The sequence below is a fragment of the Anomaloglossus baeobatrachus genome, chromosome 5 (genome assembly GCF_048569485.1).
Source record: "Anomaloglossus baeobatrachus isolate aAnoBae1 chromosome 5, aAnoBae1.hap1, whole genome shotgun sequence".
NCBI lineage: Eukaryota > Metazoa > Chordata > Amphibia > Anura > Aromobatidae > Anomaloglossus > Anomaloglossus baeobatrachus.
This window is the reverse complement of record NC_134357.1, coordinates 242,134,006-242,142,007: the sequence shown is the minus strand read 5'-3', so window position 1 is coordinate 242,142,007 and position 8,002 is coordinate 242,134,006. Positions and strand designations below refer to the sequence as shown.

Genomic DNA, 8,002 nt, shown 5'->3' with positions numbered 1-8,002 from the left:
CCTTATAAAAAATAAAAACTTGTCCTAAATTTACCACTAACATGAGGAATAATATGTTGCGAAAAAAAATAAATAAAATCTCTCAATCGCCGGTATCCGTTGACGTGTTCCAGAGTTATTACCTCATAAAGTGACGCTGGTCAGAATTGAAAAAAAATGACCTAGACATGAAGCTAAAAACCAGGCTCAGCAATGAAGAGTTCTCATCATGCTGTTCAAATTTTGATATGAAACCAAGATGACACTTAACAATTATTCAACAGTATCTCGCCATTGCAAGGCTTCAAGCAGGATGTTCTCAGACTAAAGTGGCCACTGAGCTTTGAGAGTCACAGAGTGTCATAAGCAGGTTACAACAGAGATACACAGAGACTGGAAGACTTACAGAAAGGTATAGAAGTGGACGTCCTTTGGCCACATCCCACACTGATGACCGCTTCATTGTGAACAATGTCTTTGGAACTGTATAATAAATGCCACACAACTTCAGGCACATTTTAGCGAGGTGAGTGCCGCCCAAGTGTCACATCAGACCATTCAAAACAGTTTAAATTAGCGTGATATGCGTGCTAGATGACCTGCAAGGGTACCACACCACCAGGCACAGGCGTCATCGTCTTACTGGACGAGGGACTAGTGAGCCTCAGTGCTGGTCACTGATGAAAGTCAATTCATGCTGAGCAGAAATAATGTCTGCCAACGGTGTTGGGGGACATCAAGGAGAGTGCTATGTATCAGCCACTGCTGTCACCAGATGAGGCTTTGGTTGGGGGTTGGGGATGGGGGGTGTCAATGTGGGCAGGTGAGTCTAGTGAATACAGAACTGCCCTACACTTTGTGAATGGTACAGTGACAAGCCCCTACTACTAGAATAACCTCATCAACCAAGTTATTGTGCCTCTGCATGAACAACACAGGCCTAATATCATCTTCATGGAAGACAATTCCCCAGCTCATAGAAGTTACATCATTAGGGAACTACTGTTGGAGACTGGGGTACCTCAAATAGAGTGGCCAGCACTTTCTCCAGACCTGAAGCCTATAGAAAACCTATGGAATCAATGGAGTCAGTAGAGGCTTGTAACTCTGTACCCCAGAACCTCAATGACCTCCTTTAGGGAAAGTGGGGTGCCATGCCTCAGCAGACGATAACTAGACTTGTGAACAGCATAAGATGTTGTTGTCAAGCTGTAATTGATGCTCAAGGACACATGACAAGTTGAGACATTGACATTCTTTTGGGGGATGGAGGAGAATACCCCTACTTTTGTTGGCTTTTGTTTCAATAAATTGAGATGAGGGAATCACTATGACATGCTTCTGCTTAAATGCCCGAAATTCATGATAAAACATCATTGTGAACTTTTTATGTTTTACATTTCAGCTGAAAGCCAAATATCCCTCATCTATCAAAATATAAAATCAATCCGTAAAAGGCATAGCGAAAAAAATCATAACGCCAATATAACGTTTATTTGGTCGCCGCAACATTGCATTAGAATGCAATAACGGGTGATCAAAACGTTGCATCTCAGCAAAAATAGTGAAATTAAACAACGTCTGCTCAAGACACAAAAAATAAGCCATCACTAAGCCCCAGATCCGGAAAAATGAGAACGGTACGGGTCTCCGAAAATGGCAACAAAAACGCTATTCTTTTTTTTTTTTTTTTTTGACAAATTTCTGGGCTTTTTCTCACCACTTAGAAGAGTAAAATTGTACATGTTTGGTATCTGAGAACTCGTACTGACCTGGGAAATGCAAGGTCAGTTTTACCATATAGTGAACATGATAAAAAAAATTAAATAACACCCCCCAACAATCGTGGAAATTGCACTTTTTGTTTTTGCATTTTCACCGCACTTGGAATTTTGTTCCAGTTTTTCTGTACACTATATGGTAAAATGAATGGTGTCATTCAAAAGTACAACTTGTACTGCGAAAAAACAAGCCCTCATATGGCAATATTTACGGAGAATGAAAAAGTTACGGCTCTTGGAAGAAGAGAAGCAAAAAAGAAAAATTCAATGAAGACGGAGTTTCATTTATCCTCGCCTTTGTCCTCTGGATGTTCTTTCTCCTTGGAGTCTATGCAGCCCGTGCCTCGGTTTTTCCTTGCGGACAATGAGATACACTCTGGATCATTTGGATATGGTGAGCTAGCTATATTTTGTGTTTGGTTTATAAAATCAGAAAAATGGAAAATCGCTGGGGGTGAATAGGTTAATACAAGTTTGATATTGTTGTATGGCTATATGCACACGCTGCATCTTTTACTGCAGTTTTGGTGCTTTTTTGTGAAGTTTGTGGTCACAAAGATGCACCCAAATGCATACATTCCTTCCCCCAGCAAAATGTATGAGATTTCTATTTTGCTGTCCGCACAGTGCATCTTGTTTGGCTGCGTTTTTGAAGACGCAGCCAAGATGCAGCAGGTCGATTATTTTTGTGTTTTGCTCTTGCGCTTCAGGGGACTGGCAGATCAATCCCGCGCTGACTTGGGGTCGGCGAGGGATTGATCCCTGGCATCTGGCCAGATGCTGGTCCCCATATAAAGTCCATGGGGACCAGAATGTGGCGCAAAGAAGTAGGCGCAAGCACTTTATACTTACCGAGTCACCAGGGTGGCTGTCACATAGCTCCCGCGTATTCACTTCTGGCGCCACTCATTACCTTCATTGAATATGCACTACTTTCCCCGCCCACCGGCGTCTTTGGTTACAGTCAGACGTGCCTCCACGCTGAATGACAGATTGTCTGACGCTTCCAATCACAGACGCCGGTGGGCAGGTCTATATCGCACAGTAAAATAAATAAATAAAATTGATATTATGATACCCAGCAAGACAAGGCCACGGCTAGAGGCTGCAGCCCCCAGCCGTGCGCTTATCTTGGCTGGGTATCAAAATAGGAGGAACAGCATGCGTTTTTGTTTTTTTTTAATTATTTAAATAAATAATTTAAAAATAAAAAGGCGTGCAGTCCCTCCAATTTTTATACCCAGCCAAGATAAAGCCCGACAGCTGGGGGCTGGTTTTCTCAGGCTGGGGGACCCATGGTTATTGGGCGCACCCCAGCCTAGAAATATCAGACTGCAGCCACCCAGAATTGCCGCATCCATCAGATGTGACAGTCCTGACACTTTACCCGGCTCTTCCCAATTGCTTTGGTACAGTGGTAATCGGGTTAATAAGGAGTTAATGGCAGCTCACAGCTGCCACTAAGCCCTAGATTACTAATGGGACGCATCCATGAGACCCCCACATTACTAATCTGTAAGTAAAAGTAAATAAACACACCCAAAAAATCCTTTATTTGAAATAAAAGACAAAAAAAACCTTTCACCACTTTATTAACCTTCAAAACACCTCTGCAGGTCTGACATAATCCACATGAGGTCCCACAATGTTTCCAGCACTGCTACAGCTGAAGCTCACAGCGAGTGCCATAGAACATGACTGACCGCTGTGAGGTTCAGGCAGAGACTGAGCTGCGATCATCGGTGACGTCACTCAGGTTAGCTGCAGCCACAGCTGGAGTCCTCCACATGTGACCGCAAATCACCTGAGTGACATCACCACTAATCGTGGCTCAGTCTCTGCCTGAACCTCACAGCGGGCAGTCATATTCTATGGCTGCTCGGTGTGAATTCAGATGTACCAGTGTTGGAAGAGCCGTGGGACCTTGTGTGGATTATGTTGGACCTGCAGGGGTGTTTTGGGGGTTAATAAAGTGGTGAAAGAGAGTGGGTTTTTTTCTCATTTCAAATAAAGGATTTTTTGGGTGTTTGTGTTAATTTATTTTCACTTATAGATTAGTGATGGATGGGGGTCTCATACAACTCCCATTAGAAATCTAGGGCTTAGTGGCAGCTGTGGGCTGCCATTAACTCCTTATTATCCCAATTGCCACTGCACCAGGGCAATGGGAAGAGCTGGGTCCAGAACCAGAATTGGCGCATCTAATGGATGCCCCACTTCTGGGGTGGCTGCAAGCTGCTAGTGTTAGGCTGGAAAGGGCCAAATAACCATGGTCCTTCAAACCTAATAATATCAGTCTGCTGTACCATTAAATGAATAAAAAGAAATAAAAAGTCTGGTATCCCCTCTATTTTTCATAATCGGCCAAGGTACAGCAGACTGCTGAGGGTTACAGCCAGCAGCTGCTGCTGTTCCTGTGCTGGATGTGAAAATGCGGGACCCCAAGTCATTGTTTTTACCAAAAAATAAAAAACATGCTTTCCGAGCTATCACTCTATCAAACTATTCTGTTATTTCTATATGTTCTGTCTAATCTTTCTAGCTATCAATTATCCTATCCTATTTTGTTTCTCCTTTAAAAAAAAAAAGGCATAAACAAAAATGAGGCAAAACATCCTGCGTTTTTTGGGCCACAAGTTGCACTCAGAAGATGCACATACTCCCTATAGCTTCATCCTGCCCTCACACTGCCTCGCTCGCCTAGTCGCCTACCCTACACAGTACACACAATGCATCTGCAGCCTTACATGACCTCTATTTATACTGATTGGAGGGTGGTGCCGTAAATCACAGGGGAGGTATTCACCAATCACAGTTGAAGATTACACCATTGTGCACGTGAGGCTCCGATCGTCTTCCGAATGCGCCCTTGTGATCGGAAGCAGATCCAACAGTCGCCATTTTGTGTAAGGGCAGCCAGTTCGCCGTTCATCTCAAAGACTACAATGGACTCTTCTTAACCCCTTGGAGACCGTGAACATATAAGGTAACTTCAGAGATCTTTCGTGTATAGATTTCAATAGTTGAAGCTGCAGCCAATCTCGGCGTCACTTGCTTTACTCTGTGGGCTGGCTTCCCTCCGGCCAATGACTGCCCTGAGTTTACACGGCTGACAGGTTATACTTCTGCCACGCCCCAATACACTCTTTTCATCTAGGATTCCAATTGGCTTTCCCGCCTCAAGTCTCTGGGCGTGGCTTCAATGAAGCACCTATCAACGAGGCTTTTACTGAGCCTTAGCCAATCAGCCTTCACCTCTGTATCCCCCACCCTCCACTCGCTTTCCCGAGCGACAGGATCTACCTTACCCCATACACACCGCCGGTCGCGTCACTTCTGGTTCGGTCCAAAATGGCGCCTGAGGCGTCCGTCGCCCTGCTTTCGTTTGAGTGCTGCTGAAGCAAAGACTTCCTGAAGATCCTGCGTGACGTCAGCGCCGCGACTCAGTGACGTAATTTTCACGCAGGGAAGGAGTGGGAGGGGCGGTGAGTTCTGGAATTGGTTTGACATCTCGCTGTTAACAACAAAGCCTGGAGAGGACTGAAGCTGCGGCTGACATGGCTGGTGAGTGTGGCGGGGCGGTGTGCGGTGAGGGGCAGGACCGGGGGCAGCCTGTACTCCTCAGCTGTGTGCGCGGGCAGGACCGGGGGGCAGCCTGTACTCCTCAGCTGTGTGTGCGGGCAGGACCGGGGGGCAGCCTGTACTCCTCAGCTGTGTGTGCGGGCAGGACCGGGGGCAGCCTGTACTCCTCAGCTGTGTGCGCGGGCAGGACCCGGGGGGCAGCCTGTACTCCTCAGCTGTGTGTGCGGGCAGGACCCGGGGGGCAGCCTGTACTCCTCAGCTGTGTGTGCGGGCAGGACCCGGGGGGCAGCCTGTACTCCTCAGCTGTGTGTGCGGGCAGGACCCGGGGGGCAGGCTGTACTCCTCAGCTGTGTGTGCGGGCAGGACCCGGGGGGCAGGCTGTACTCCTCAGCTGTGTGCGCGGGCAGGACCGGGGGCAGCCTGTACTCCTCAGCCCTGTGTGCGGGCAGGACCCGGGGGGCAGCCTGTACTCCTCAGCTGTGTGTGCGGGCAGGACCGGGGGGCAGCCTGTACTCCTCAGCTGTGTGTGCGGGCAGGACCCGGGGGGCAGGCTGTACTCCTCAGCTGTGTGTGCGGGCAGGACCCGGGGGGCAGCCTGTACTCCTCAGCCCTGTGTGCGGGCAGGACCCGGGGGGCAGCCTGTACTCCTCAGCCCTGTGTGCGGGCAGGACCCGGGGGGCAGCCTGTACTCCTCAGCCCTGTGTGCGGGCAGGACCCGGGGGGCAGCCTGTACTCCTCAGCCCTGTGTGCGGGCAGGACCCGGGGGGCAGCCTGTACTCCTCAGCCCTGTGTGCGGGCAGGACCCGGGGGGCAGCCTGTACTCCTCAGCTGTGTGCGCGGGCAGGACCGGGGGGCAGCCTGTACTCCTCAGCCCTGTGTGCGGGCAGGACCCGGGGGGCAGCCTGTACTCCTCAGCCCTGTGTGCGGGCAGGACCCGGGGGGCAGCCTGTACTCCTCAGCTGTGTGTGAGGGCAGGACCCGGGGGGCAGGCTGTACTCCTCAGCTGTGTGTGCGGGCAGGACCCGGGGGGCAGCCTGTACTCCTCAGCTGTGTGTGAGGGCAGGACCCGGGGGGCAGGCTGTACTCCTCAGCTGTGTGTGCGGGCAGGACCGGGGGGCAGCCTGTACTCCTCAGCTGTGTGTGCGGGCAGGACCGGGGGGCAGCCTGTACTCCTCAGCTGTGTGTGCGGGCAGGACCGGGGGGCAGCCTGTACTCCTCAGCCCTGTGTGCGGGCAGGACCCGGGGGGCAGCCTGTACTCCTCAGCTGTGTGTGCGGGCAGGACCCGGGGGGCAGCCTGTACTCCTCAGCTGTGTGTGCGGGCAGGACCGGGGGGCAGCCTGTACTCCTCAGCCCTGTGTGCGGGCAGGACCCGGGGGGCAGCCTGTACTCCTCAGCTGTGTGTGCGGGCAGGACCGGGGGGCAGCCTGTACTCCTCAGCCCTGTGTGCGGGCAGGACCCGGGGGGCAGCCTGTACTCCTCAGCTGTGTGTGCGGGCAGGACCCGGGGGGCAGCCTGTACTCCTCAGCTGTGTGTGCGGGCAGGACCGGGGGGCAGCCTGTACTCCTCAGCTGTGTGTGCGGGCAGGACCGGGGGGCAGCCTGTACTCCTCAGCCCTGTGTGCGGGCAGGACCCGGGGGGCAGCCTGTACTCCTCAGCCCTGTGTGCGGGCAGGACCCGGGGGGCAGCCTGTACTCCTCAGCTGTGTGCGCGGGCAGGACCGGGGGGCAGCCTGTACTCCTCAGCCCTGTGTGCGGGCAGGACCCGGGGGGCAGCCTGTACTCCTCAGCTGTGTGTGCGGGCAGGACCCGGGGGGCAGCCTGTACTCCTCAGCTGTGTGTGCGGGCAGGACCCGGGGGGCAGCCTGTACTCCTCAGCTGTGTGTGCGGGCAGGACCGGGGGCAGCCTGTACTCCTCAGCCCTGTGTGCGGGCAGGACCCGGGGGGCAGCCTGTACTCCTCAGCTGTGTGTGCGGGCAGGACCGGGGGGCAGCCTGTACTCCTCAGCCCTGTGTGCGGGCAGGACCCGGGGGGCAGCCTGTACTCCTCAGCTGTGTGTGCGGGCAGGACCCGGGGGGCAGCCTGTACTCCTCAGCTGTGTGTGCGGGCAGGACCGGGGGGCAGCCTGTACTCCTCAGCTGTGTGTGCGGGCAGGACCGGGGGGCAGCCTGTACTCCTCAGCCCTGTGTGCGGGCAGGACCCGGGGGGCAGCCTGTACTCCTCAGCCCTGTGTGCGGGCAGGACCCGGGGGGCAGCCTGTACTCCTCAGCTGTGTGCGCGGGCAGGACCGGGGGGCAGCCTGTACTCCTCAGCCCTGTGTGCGGGCAGGACCCGGGGGGCAGCCTGTACTCCTCAGCTGTGTGTGCGGGCAGGACCCGGGGGGCAGCCTGTACTCCTCAGCTGTGTGTGCGGGCAGGACCCGGGGGGCAGCCTGTACTCCTCAGCTGTGTGTGCGGGCAGGACCGGGGGCAGCCTGTACTCCTCAGCCCTGTGTGCGGGCAGGACCCGGGGGGCAGCCTGTACTCCTCAGCTGTGTGTGCGGGCAGGACCCGGGGGGCAGGCTGTACTCCTCAGCTGTGTGTGCGGGCAGGACCCGGGGGGCAGGCTGTACTCCTTATCCCTGTGTGCGGGCAGGACCCGGGGGGCAGCCTGTACTCCTCAGC

At 53.5% G+C, this 8,002-nt stretch overlaps 1 protein-coding gene across 4 annotated transcripts in view; it reads left to right on the top strand.

Annotated features, from left to right (window-relative positions):
- Positions 1 to 5,043: 5,043 nt before the first annotated feature.
- Positions 5,044 to 8,002, top strand: part of KDM2A (lysine demethylase 2A) — a 211,585-nt gene continuing 208,626 nt past the window's right edge. For all 4 annotated transcript variants that reach the window (XM_075349289.1, XM_075349288.1, XM_075349287.1 and 1 more), the window contains exon 1: positions 5,044 to 5,324. The gene's annotated coding sequence lies outside the window, so the exon portion shown is untranslated. The remainder of the gene's footprint in view (positions 5,325 to 8,002) is intronic.